This window comes from Phyllostomus discolor, chromosome X (genome assembly GCF_004126475.2).
Source record: "Phyllostomus discolor isolate MPI-MPIP mPhyDis1 chromosome X, mPhyDis1.pri.v3, whole genome shotgun sequence".
NCBI classification, from domain to species: Eukaryota; Metazoa; Chordata; class Mammalia; order Chiroptera; family Phyllostomidae; genus Phyllostomus; species Phyllostomus discolor.
This window is the reverse complement of record NC_050198.1, coordinates 27,734,653-27,748,500: the sequence shown is the minus strand read 5'-3', so window position 1 is coordinate 27,748,500 and position 13,848 is coordinate 27,734,653.

Here is a 13,848-nt window from a genome sequence, read left to right as displayed (position 1 = left end):
ATATATATATATATATATATATATTCACTTAGAAACAGCTGTGATCCCTAAAAGGAACATATATAAGAACCATCACAATCTGTGTATTAAAAAACACTACTGTGATTTCACTATGATCATGCATTGTAAGCTACATTATTACAGCTTTTCAATGAATATAACAACCTCATGTTAAAAAATGAGTGATTATTTTTTTAAAAAATCACAATTTTATGTTATATATTTCTGTTTTTCAGACACCTGGTTAAACAATCCGCTGCTGTATTCATGTATTTTCTTATTGTCTGTTTCCCAAAGAATTTGAGGAAACATTCAGCAATGCAAGTAAACATGAAGTTAATGAAACAATACAGAAAATCTAGACTTGTTTCAAAAAAGAAATGGTGGGTAAGCAATAAGTGGGTGAGGAGAAGGCAGAAAAGCAGCTGGACACAGGGAAGGCCAGCTGCCATCTAGGTGGGGAATCTGAGGGACTCCAACAAGGACACATTGACTAGGACTGAAATGTTTCTGTTTTATGTTGTCACAGTGAAATACTACATCAGAAAGCTTCTGGGATTGGGGTCTCTCAAATGCACATCTGGCCCACCAACTGAATTCTTGGCTTGTCTCACCTAGCATGAATAAGCTTCATTAAAATGTGGTCAACCCAGATATAAAATCAGCTCTAAAGTTTAATTTCTGGGTTACATCATCACAAGGTAACTGCAGGATATTGGAAGACCCAGTAATTCCTCCTTCCCCATAACATTCCTGGGCTTGTCTTTCTGCCCACCTTCTCAATGTCAGCTTTTCCTCGTATCTGTCTTTGGCTTTCTCCTGGAGTACTTTCAGTGGACAATCTCCTTCCAAGATCCTGCTGATGGAGGGAAGAGGGTCCCTAATGTGTCTAGTGCTTCCTGTGGGCCAGCAGGAGAATGCTGAAAAAATATTCTTCACAGCTTGACCTCAGAAAGATGGGTTCCCTATTTGAAAGAGCTCTATGGAAAAGCAGATGGGTGAGAGAACCAGAATAAAGATAGGTGAGGAGGGAAGACTACAATAACTTCTACTATCCTAGCCTTTTGTCCACTCAGCAGACTGTGACCTGAGAACCTTCCTTTGGGATTTGTGCCTAAAAGTAGTACTATTTTCTCTGCCTTGGGCATACACTCCTGTTGTCAGCCTGGAGAATTTCTACATTTTTTCTTCAGCTACTCAGCTTCAGAATTTCTTTCTTCAGAAAGCCAAGGAATGGAGAACCATTTGGGTCCAGTGAGGCTCTTTCCTAACCTCAACACATCTAGGTTCATAGGACCAATCACACAGTATGCATGGCTTGGTAGGGTGACCCAGATATGTGAGTGAACCAAAGCAGCAGGATCCCAGGATGGGCTTACAAGTGATTCAGTCAAGGTTCTGTGGAGACTAGTCCAGTGGATTCAGGGGCCTAGAACTCAGTAAGGATATGAAAAGTCATATTCAGCTGGAGTAGGTGAAGAGGATAGGAGACTGACAGCACCTGGGTTCCAACTATATCCCTGTCTCATAGGGAGATGTGGTGAGAATAAAGTAGTTAAGGGGCCCAGTGCAGACCAGTGGCCTAGGACTAAGTGTCAGACCTCACCCTTTCGCAAAGACGTGTCTGCCTGGGAGGACAGGACTGAGACTCTGTGCTCAGTAGCCATCAGCAGTCTCTCAGGAATTCCAAGAGAGGCCCTGCCTCTGCTCCTTGTGTGTGGGGGGGCCCTCTTGCCTATACTTGAATGTGTACCCTGACTCAGATCCAGATTACTTGTTTTCATCCTCTGTCACACCCTGAAACACCCTGGAAAGCAAGACTGAAGATGGCTGGACCCTTCCATGGCAAACCCAGCTTTTACTTTGAACACTGCCAGACCACTTAGGCTATCGTTTCCCTTTGCCCACCCTTGCCATCCCACTATATTGGTTCTGCCCCAAGGGATAGGTTTGAGCCAGGCATGTGCTCCTTCTTTCTGTCTCAGAAGGATTGACCACACAGGTCCAGTTTTCCTAGGCACTGATTCATGAAGGATGTTATCTGCTGAGTGCTTGAAAGCACCCATCTAATGCATGCAAGGGTTGGAGGAGAAAGTTGGCCCAAGTTTAAGAAGCCAGGGGTGCCCTACTGTGGTATGCCCAGTGTCAGTCCTAGCCCTTGAAGTGATCCAGAGAGAGATTAGATTTGTTCTTTTCTGTGCTTATTAATTTTAACTTGTTAATTTTGTATTTCAGCTATATACCCAGCTTCACTTTGAGACTGGCCATTTCATAAATGATCAAGTGAAATAAATAATGAATAAATGCTTCTCTCTTGTATTCCAATTTAAATCCAAGGAGCCCTGGTGAGATCTGAGGACTCGTCTTATCAATTATTTTTTTCCAGACTGACCTCTGGTAACTAATTGGCTCATTTAAATTCCTTTTCTTTTTTTGGAGGACATGTAACAATGGCAGTAAAATAAAGAGCAGCAAACTTGAATTTGTGGTTGGATACCTTTGAAACTATGCCATTATCATTATGATACTGGGTACCTTATGAAACTGTGGTCTGGGGAAATGATAGTGGGTTTTAATTTTTCTTCCACAAGTGATGTTTTATAGTAAAATCTGAACATTAACCACGATCTTTGATCTTTGTTTCCTTATATTTCTATGTGTACCAAAAATACTGGCTTAAGGCAGTGATTCCAAAACTTTTTCTGTATTATATCACACAGAAAAAAACATGATTATATTTGTATGGCATAATGGATAAATGCATAAGGTTACTCCATGACTGGAACTGAGAGGCTTGGGGGCTTCAGCCACCAAAGACCCTGCACTTCTTTCCAGAGTGCTGACAGTTTATAGACATCTACACATACATAACCCATTTGTGGCAGGACCTATCATTTGGGGAGACATTAGGTACCATTTAAGACAGTACTGGGGCCAAGATGCAGGCATAGGTAGAAACACTTTGCTTCCTCACACAACCAAAAGAAGGATAACAACCAATTTAAAAACAAAGAACAACCTGAATTGCCAGAAAACATGTGTATAGAAGTCCAACAACCAAGGAGTTGAAGAAACATTCAACCAGATGATAGGAGGGGCAGAGATGAATTGTGGGGCAGAGAGGATATAGAAAGGTGGTGGCTGGAGGACTGAGGCAGGCAAAGCATTGGCTGGTGTACTCTATGGGCAATCCCGCATTCATGCGCAGACAAGCCCAGGGAAAGTGGGGGAGCTGGAGGGATCACAAAATGCTGGGTTTCAGAGCAAGAAACTAAAGACTCAAAACCATAGGCTGTGGAAAAGATATGTGGGGATTGTGATGATGGGAGAGACACCCAGCCTCACAAGAGAGTTCATTGGAGAAACCCACAGGATCCTACCCACCTGCTTGCAAATCAGCACCTAAAGGGCACAAAACACTTGTGAAAAGGGAGGGAAGTAAGGAAAAGAGAGCAGAGCAAGGGGCATTGTTCCTTCTCTGACCCCTTCCTCACAGACAGTGCCACAACACAGCAAAGAAGGCTGCCCTGCTCTGGGAAAGACCTAAGGCTCTGCCCTTTACATGTAATGGGTGTGCCAAGACAAACAAATATGGCCCAAATGAAAGAACAGATCAAAACTCCAGAAAAATAATTAAGTGACAAGGATGTAGACCACCTATCTGATGCGGAGTTCAAAACACTGGTAATCAGGATGCTAACAGAATTGATTGAGCTTAGTCACAAAATGAAGAAAGAAATGAAGGCTACACAAAGTGAAATAAAGGAAAATATACAGGGAATCAACAGTGAAGGGAAGGAAACTGGGACTCAAATCAATGATTTGGGAAAAATAAGCATCCAACTGGAACAGAATGCAGAAACAAGAATTCAAAAAAATGAGGAGAGGCTTAGGAACCTCTGGGACAACTTTAAACGTTCCAACATCCAAATCATGGGAGTGTCAGGAAAAGAGGAAGAACAAGATACTGAAAACTTATTTGAACAAATAATGAAAGAAAAGTTCTCTAATCTAGCAAAGGAAATAGACTTCCAGGAAGTCCAGGAAGCTCAGAGTCCCAAAGAAGTTTGGTCCCAAGGAAGCACACACCAAAGTACATCATAATTACATTACCTAAGACTAAAAAGAGGGAGAGAATCCTAGAAGCAGCAAGAGAAAAGGAGACAGTTACCTACAAAGGAGTTCCCATAAGACTATCAGCTGATTTCACAAAAGAAACTTTGCAGGCTAATAGGGGCTGGATAGAAGTATTCAAAGTCATGAACCACAAAGACTTGCATCCAAGATTAATCTATCCAGCAAAGTCATTATTTAGGGTGGAAGGGCAGATAAAGTGCTTCCCAGATAAGGTAAAGTTAAAGGAGTTCACCATCACCAAGCCCTTTTTATATGAAACATTAAATGGACTTATCTAAGAAAAAGAAGATAAAAAATATGAACAGAAAAATAACAAAAAAAAACCCCATAACTATCAACAATTGAACCTAAAAACAGAAACAAAAACTAAGCAAACAACTACACCAGGAACAGAATCACCGAAATGGAGATCACATGGAGGGTTATCAGTAGGGAGGGAGAGAGGGACAATGGGGGGAAAGGGTACAGGGAACAAGAAGCAGAATAGATTGGCACAAAGGCTACCGACTTCCGGCAAGATGGAGGAATAGGTGGTCGTACCGTACCTCCTCGTACAACCAAGATTAGAAAACCAATAATTTACAACAAAAATTTACTATCAGAGTAACACCCAGATCCGGCAGAGGATTTATCTGAATGGAAGTCGGGCAGCCAAGAAGTTGAAGTAGACGCATTCATCCGGACTGGTATGAGAAGACCAGTCGGGCGGGCGCGGGGCTGGCTCGGGTCGGCGGCGCGCGGAGGTCGGGGGAAGGTTTGGTGCGAAATTGGCGCAAAAGCCATCGGGGGCGCAAGAAGGCAGCGGTGATCCCTGAGTACGCAAGCTGCGGCTGGCAGACCCAAAGGGGTAGCGATTGTGGACCAGGGCAGAACTCGTGGCCCGGAAGCCCAGACAAGGGTCTGAGTCCAGGGGAACGGAACTACCGCCATTGTTTTCTCCCGCCCTGCTCCCGCTCCCGCCCCGCCCCCACACATAATGTCACAATCTAGCGACCGGGGTGCCCTGCCCTGGTGAGCACCTAAGGCTCCGCGCCCCACTGTAACCAGAACAACCAGACCGGAAAGAAAAAAAAAAAAGGAGAGACAGGGGGAAAAAAAAACATGTTTTCAACAGAGCAAATCAGTCCCCCAGGACTCATCCTTTTGAGCGACCAAGAATTAGCCAATCTATCAGATGCGCAGTTCAAAACACTGGTGATCAGAAAGCTCACGGAACTGGTGGATTTTGGACGAAATTTAGATGAAAGAATGCAGACTACCATAAAACAAATGCAGGAAGACACACGGAGGAGAGCCAATAGTGAAAGGAAGGAATATGAGTCTCAAAACAATACAGTGGACCAGAAGGAAGATAGAATCAACCAAGCAGGAAAGCATGATGAAATAAGAATTAAAAAAATTGAGGAAAAGATTAAGAGCATCCAAGACACCTTTAAACGTTCCAATATCCGAATTATAGGGGTACCAGAATCGGAAGGGGAAAAGCAACAGATTGAGCACGTATTTGAACAAATAATAAAGGAGAACTTCCCCAATCTGGCAAAGGGAACAGTCTTCCAAGAAATCCAAGAAGCTCAGAGAGCCCCAAAGAAGTTGGACCCAAGAAGAAACACACCAAGGCACATCATAATTACATTAGCCAAGGTAAAAACGAAGGAGAGAATCCTAGAAGCAGCAAGAGGTAAGGGGACAGTAACCTACAAAGGAGTTCCCATCAGACTGTCAGCTGATTTCTCCAAAGAGACCTTACAGGCAAGAAGGGGCTGGAAAGAAATATTCCAAGTCATGAAAGACAAGGACCTACATCCCAGATTGCTCTATCCAGCAAAGCTCTCATTTAGAATGGAAGGGCAGATAAAGTGCTTCTCAGATAAGGTCAAGTTAAAGGAGTTCATCATCACCAAGCCCTTATTTTAGGAAATGCTAAAGGGACTTATCTAAGAAAAGAAGATAAAGAAAAGACATGTATAGTAAAAGGACAGCAAACTCACAAATATCAACAACCACACCTAAAGCAAAACCAAAAGAAACTAAGTAAACAATTAGAACAGGAATAGAACCACAGAAATGGAGGGCACATGGAGGGTTAGCAGCAGGAGGGTGGGAGGAGGAGAGAGGGGGAAAAGGTATAGAGAATAAGTAGCATAGAATGTAGGTTGAAAATAGATAGGGGGAGGGCAAGAATAGTACGGGAAATGTAGAAACTAAAGAACTCATAAATATGACACATGGACATGAACTAAAGGGGGAAATGTGGGTGGGAGGGGGTACAGGGTGGAGGGGAGAGAAGGGGGGAAATGGGACAAGTGTAATAGCATAATCAATAAAATATATTAAAAAAAAAGAATAGATTGGCACAAAATAGGGGAGGTTAAGAACAGTGTAAGAAATGGAGAAGCCAAATAACTTACATGTACAACCCATGGACATGAACTGTGGTGGTTGCGGAGGATGCAGAAGGGTGGAGGGTATGGGAAGGAGGGGGATAAAGGGGAGAAAATAATTGGGACAATTGTAATAGCATAATCAATAAAATATACTTTAAAAATAAATATCATTTAAACAAATATGTAATTTTAAATCTTTACAGGGGGAAATAAAGACAAGGATAAGAAATTATGATGGAGAATCAATTGTGGGGAAGGGTTTGTCAGGAAAGACATCTCTGAGGAAGTGATATAGCATCAGCTGACCCAAAGGATTTAGCCCAGTGAAGAATGGAGGAAGGAACCTTCCAGGGAGAAAAGGACTGTATATGTCTGAGGACATATAAGCAGAATTAGAAGGCTGGAAGTTCCTAAGGGAAACGGCAGTGGCTCCAGGCACACATAGGATAGCAGGCAAGGGATAAAATGTGCAAGACCTGCCCCAGTTGGTGTGGCTTACTGGATTGAGTGCTGGCCTGCGAACCAAAGGGTCACCAGTTCGATTCCCATTCAGGGCACATGCCTGGGTTGCAGGCCAGGCACCCAGTAGGGGGCATGTGAGAGGCAGCCACGTGTTGATGTTTCTCTCCCTCTTTTTCTCCCTCCCTTCCCTTCTCTAAAATAAATAAAATCTTTTAAAAAGTTTTTAAATGTACAAGACCTTGTGAGCCATCCTGCATCATATCCAAAGTGCAAGGACAAGCTATTAGAAAGGAACTTAACCTCCGACTGACAGGATATGATTAACACTTTTTAAAAAAGATTTTCCAGGCTATTCATGTGGTGTGGTAAAAGAGAAACCAGGACATTTTAGTAGATGACTAACTAGAGAGATGATAATAGAAGAGAGAAGCAATTCAAGATGTATTTTAGAAATAGGAGTCAGAGTAGACCATAAAATGATCTCGAATCTTTTTAAAATTTTTATATATTGATGAGAGAGAGAGAGAGAGAGAGAGAGGCATTGATTTGTTGTTCCCCTCATTGACACATTCATTGGTTGACTTTTGTATGTGCCCTGACAAGGGATCAAACCCACAGCCTTCATGTATTGTATCAGGATGATGCTTCAACCAGCAGAGCTACCCAGCTAGGTCTTGCATCTTCTTTTAAGGCTAACATTTATTGTTGCTAACAGGTTTGTCTTCATTGTCCTATTTAATGCTCAGAAAAACTTCAGGGTTCTATTTAACAGATGAGAAAACATGTTCAAAGCCAAGATTCAAACCCAGGTCTAGCTGATTTCAGAAACCTGAGCTCTTAACATGTATGATCTTTTTACAAAGGAGGATGATTTAACAAAGAATCTGTTTCCAAAGAAAATTCTTAAAACTGAAATATGTAAATATGCATGTAGCAATAATAAGTATTCTGAGATCTTTGCTAAATGTAAGAACTGAAACCAACATACCCTCCTGTCCCTGAGCTAAACAATATGGGAACCAGTCAAAATAACTTGCTACTTGTCCAAGGAAATATTTTTTTTTGGAATATAAAACTTTGAAATGAAAAAAAAACACAAATTATTTATAAACACTAACTGTTTGCTCAAGATTCACTTCAAGACCCTCACCTCAGTATGCCTATCATATCTGAGCTATGATGTCAGAGATTCTACCAATGCCAACCAGTTTTCTGCCTTGCAAGACTGACCTTAAAAATAACCCTGCCATACTTTAAAACCCCATAAACCTATGAACCCTACCCTAATTTCTCCTAATTTTTGAGAAACTATTAAGACTGTCAGTGTGATGTTCTCTGTTACTGCAGTGTCTAACAAACTTAGCTTTCCTTGATTGGCATGTTTTCTGGTAGTCTTTTGGGAGGTCAACAATTGACAAGTGTCTGATAGGATACTTTGCTTTGAGCCTCCAGCTACTAAAAGGAGGCCTGAGAAGGTTCATATAAGAACACAATATTTACTCATATACAGAGTGTGAGCGAATTTGAATTAGTGCATAGAAATATCTGTTCTCTAGTTTCTTAAATGTATGAAATTGGAGTTTAGTTTTGTGCTTATACAAGACAAACACAATTGCTTTTGAGGATCATATTCCAAACTTTCTGTATCTAGAAGACAAAACTGAAAAAGGCTATATTAAGTTGTGTGTGTGGTGGTGCAGGAGATGGGGGATATTGTTGGGGCCAAGGGAGAGCCCATGTGGTTTTAAATCATTAAATGTTACACTTATTGCTCCAAATGTAGGTGCCTGGAATTTCGGGAATTTGAGGACAAGTCAATACTGACATTTAATTCTTGGTCTGTATGCTAAGCTGAATAATGGCTGTGAAAAGATGTTCATATCCTAACCCCAGAACCTGTGAATATATTACATTACATCACAAAAAGTTAAGGAACAAAAAATAGAGAGATTGCCCTGGACTATCCAAGTGGTCCCAATATAATTATAAGTGTCCTCATAAGAAGGAGGCAGAAGAGTCGAAGTGTGGAAGAGGTGATGTGTCCATGGTAGCAAGAGAGTAGAGTGATATGGACATGAGCCAAAGAATGCTGGAACTTCTAGAAGTTAGAAGAGGTAAGCAATGGATTCTCCCCTGGAGCCCCCAGAAGGAAAGAGCTTTGTTGACACCTTGTTTTTTAGCCCTGTAAGACTCATTTCAAACTTTTGACCTCCAGAAATAAAATATCATAAGTTTGTGTTGCTTTAAACCACTAAGTTAGTGGTAATTTGTTACAATGGGAAACAAATACAGCCCATGAAATTAAAATGGCTTACATAGCAAATGTGGTCGGGCTCCTTGTGAGAGAAACTAACCTGCCCTCACTCCCTTTGGCATGTCTGAATTGTCCCCACTTGCCAGTGAACTTGTCTTTAGGATGCACACTGTGGCTCTTCGCAGTGTAAACACAAATCCCATCAAACACCAGCAGCCTTATTGGGTCCATCAAAGAGCCCACATCTGCATCTACCATGTTTACTGTTTGATGGTGATACAGTGGCAGCTGGCTGAATATACATACAGGATAAGCAGACCTTCTTTGCTCATTTTTAAAAAATATAAATCGAATTCACTGCCACACCTATTATGCGTCTATCCAGTTTGGGGTGTATGGTTTACTAGATTAGAGCCTGGTTTTTTCACAGCAGAATTTTTTAGGTCTTTTATCTTTAGTTCCACTGAGATCCCACAAATGAACTTATAGAACTCTTTAGGCACTGTTGAAGATGCCAGAAACTACTACCCATCTCTTTTCTGAATTTATATAGGTCAGGGTAACATAGGCTGTTTGGGGAACCTCTAAGGCGGTCTCAGTACAATATACTATCTAAAAGAAAAACAATTTTGACTCCCAAAACATAAACAGCAGTGCAAATATTGCACCACATGCATCTTAGCCAAACTTTCTTAAAATCTTCCTAACTTTCTGTCTATCTGGGCTGTCAAGGCAGCTTTTGAAAATCCCTTCTTCCCTCCAGCTGTACTCCATAACTACAAGTTGACTTTTTGAAAATTTCTCCTGTTCTTGCCACCCCCTTTCTTCTGCTTTTCCCAGATTAGTTCCTTGCCCAATCTAAGATGGAAGGAATTCCTCCTCTCTCAGCTCCCACAAATTTCCCCCCTCACACATTTTCAAATGGATACAACAGAGGCTGAGGAACCAAGCAGCTCTAGCAAAAAATATTCCTGGGATATTAGGGCAGAAGAAAGACTATGGATATTAGACATTAATATTTTTTATTCATGTTGCAACTGGAAAGTAAGAAAGAGCAGGCAAATATGTTTGGAGGAAATTCTGGATGGAGGTGACAACTCTTAGTTTCCGTTAAAGACAAAACTGAGTTGAATACTTTAGGGTTTTCATTGGAGGGAAACAGCAGTGTTTGGCCAGAAGATGGCACCCTTTTAAAACAAATTTAGGTGGCTCTTAGCACAAGGGGCTGGAAGATAGTCTCAAATTGATAAATATCTCAGATTGCAGTGAAGAGCTAGGTAGACAGGAACAACAGAAGATCAGAAGGATGAACAATGGTCAATGGAACAAGTGGGATTTAACATTCAGCACTTACTGATGAGGCTTGTGATTTTCTTCGTCCCTTAGCCATGCCATCTAATGTGATCTGAATGTTTGTGCTCCCGCCCATTTGAATCGTGAATTTCTAACCCAAAAGTCGATGGTATTAAGAGGTAGGGCCTTTAGTAGGTGATCAGGAAATGAAGGTGGAGACTTTGTGAATTGAATCCGTGCCCTTATAAAAGAGGCTCCACAGATATCCCTCGCCCCTTCTATCCTGTGAAGTTACAGCTAAAAATCTGTGAACCAAAAAGCAGGCCCTTACCAGACACCACATCTGCTGACATTTGGGCTGTGAAAAATAAATGTCTGCTGTTTATAAGTCACCCAGTTTATGGGATTTTGTTATAGCAAAACCCCATCTCATTTTTATTTCCTTTCCCCTCACTGACTTGCTACACAGTGACCTATGGAAGTTTAAGGACAGAACTCAGAAAGCTGTCTTTAAATCTCATGACCCTCTAGAAACTTTCTCTGCATTCATAGTATTTTATGTTTTCCATAGCACTGGCCAGAGCCCAAACAAATGTGTTGCTTGGTATATACAGTAGACTATGTGTTCCATGAAGACAATTCTTTCTTTTCACTGCTGAATTCTAGCATGGTGCCCACCAACACATAGTAGATGCTCAGTAAGTATGTGTTGAATGATTACAAAACTACAGGGCTCACAAAATTTTAAAATTACCTTCTTTGTGCTTCTATTCTAAAAGGTCAATGGATAATAGCTAATACTTACTATTTGCTATGCTAAGCCCTTACCTTCATTACCTAACTTTTCCCAGCAACTCTATAAGGCAAGTCCTCTGAGTTACAGAGTAAATGACACAAAATTCAGGGGTACCCTATTCACTTTGGTGGTATCAACCTATCAAAATTGTCATCATGTTGCTTTGTGGACATTTAAGCAACCCTCTCCCCCCTCAATTTCCCTTCTATTTTTCTTGCTCCCACCCCACCAACCAAGCACACACCCACACCAATACATTCTACCACAAATTCACATATGGATCTTGATGGTTCTTGGAAAATATCTGAGGCCCTTAATAGAAAAACATGGTTTCCACTGAGGTGTGACTGTAAAGGATTGTAAATAAATAATAGTCTTGTATGGCTCATACGTGCATTGAGTGGAGTCTTGCTTGAGTGGCTCATGACCCACCTTGAAAGAATTCCTAGTTCCCTCAAGCCAGTTTTTTCATGTGAGGCCCCAAAGTTGCCTTCCCAAACTTGGATCCAGGCTAAGACAAGTTTACACCAGCTGTCACTCTGAGACCTGCATTTGGAATCTGGAGACGACAGCCTTGGTCAAGGAAGGAAACCAAGACCTGAACTCTGATAGAGGAAAGGGAATTGTTACTATTACTCAATACCCTCCTTTGTTACCACCTAGTTCCTCCAAAGTCTCTAAGCTAAGGCAATTGCCTTTCATTTTTATTACCACCTTGGTGTAAAGTGGTCAGCATGAGGCAGGAAGGTAGAAAAATTCCTTAGCAGGTGGAATAGGGAAACTGAGACAGACAGCTGAACACAATGGCCAAACAATTTATAGCCAGGTGCAGATGGTCACTAAGGGAAGGCCCCAGTGCCTGGTAGGGGGCAAAACTGGGAAAACCAGGTCCTCGCCCCCAGGATAGCATTTCCTTCCCTGGTGTTTACTCTCTGAAGTAACATCTAGGCCTCAGCTGTGTTTCAGCTTCAAGCCGAGAAAAGCTGAAAAATCATGAGTGATGCCAGGATCAGCTTAAATGACTAACATGACCCCTGCTCTGTCACTGACCAATCAGTGGAGACCAAAACCCTGAAAGGGCACATCTGGAGAACTGATGAATATTCTGCCGAAACCCTCCCCTGAGATCTCCCCTAAGATTCCCACAGGCAAAAAAAAAAAAAAAAAAAAAAAGAGAAAAGCCCGAAGACTAAGGACTCTGCTCTATTGTGCTCTCCTTCTGGGGAGCAGCCTGAGCCATTCCCTTTCCACTCTTCTTCCCTCACACACAAGGCTAGCTAAGGCAATGGACCATTGGCACATTTTCGCAGGCTAATCCCCTGATCCTGTCTCCAAAGTCCCCTTTTCTCTGACTTCCCAGTGAGCTAAGGCAGCCCAGCCCAGGCTCTCCTGTTGCTTCTTCTATACTAGGCCCTTTCTTGTTTCACTGTCCCCAGCTTTAATAAATGCACCCTCATAGTCACCTGGACATGTATTGTGAAATCTTCCCCACATAATCAAGAACCTGATAGGGGACTCAAGACTTGGAAAATTTTAGCTTAGGGTAAAAAGTTATAAGTCTACCAAGTAATGTGTATGTTAAAGCTTTTGTTTCAGAAACTACAGACAAGGCCTATCCTGGCTTCTGGGAAACAGCGGACCTCCTCGGGCACTGGCTAGAGATTACTGCCTGGGGGCAAGTAATCTGGAGGCATCCGGGCCTTTTGTGTGACCCCCCCGCACCTTGGAAACAGCTAACTGCTGATGACAGGAATGTTGCAGTTTCTGAATCTCAAAGCCCTCACTGCACCTTGTTTGTCCTCCCCCACCCCCTTATAAAAGATCTGGCCAGGAAAGAGAAGGGAAGATGGTTTGTTAGGGTATGAACCCACCATCTTCTCAGATCACTGGCCATCTGAATAAAGCACTCAGAAAAGATTCAATCACTGTAATTGCTTATTGGGTTTGGTAGTGACAGGCAGCCAGAATGCCAGTGTCTTTTCTGGTTACAAATCCACACACTACAGCTGGCCCTAGGCAAACCCAGTCAGGATCAGGCCCCTGTTTGGTAACAAGAATAGTTTTAAAAAAATTCATTCATTCAATGTTAGTGTCCTGCTTATTGGAATTATATCATAGTCAACAGAGATTAACCACTAACAATAGTTGATTTCTACCTTATAGTGAGGATGCATTTTTCTTCCAATAAAGTTTGGAACTTCTCTTGTCAATCATGACATTGACATAGTAGGTGATAGGCATTGCTTTGGGATGCACTGGGGGGAAGGGTTATTTCTCGAGGGAGATTTCTGATCTAAAAGGGATTTTTTTTTCCTTTCTCCTCCTACCCCTTGTCTTTTTGCCTGCTCCAAGAAGTTTTACAAAATGATTGCTGGTCTTGGTACTCATTTCTCAAGAAATCAAAGACATCCAAAAAGAATTTATCATTTATAAAACAAAACCTTGCACTTATTTATGAGACTTGAGAACAATCTGGACACGTGAACAAAGCCTTCAAATGTGTCTTAATTGGTTAGCAA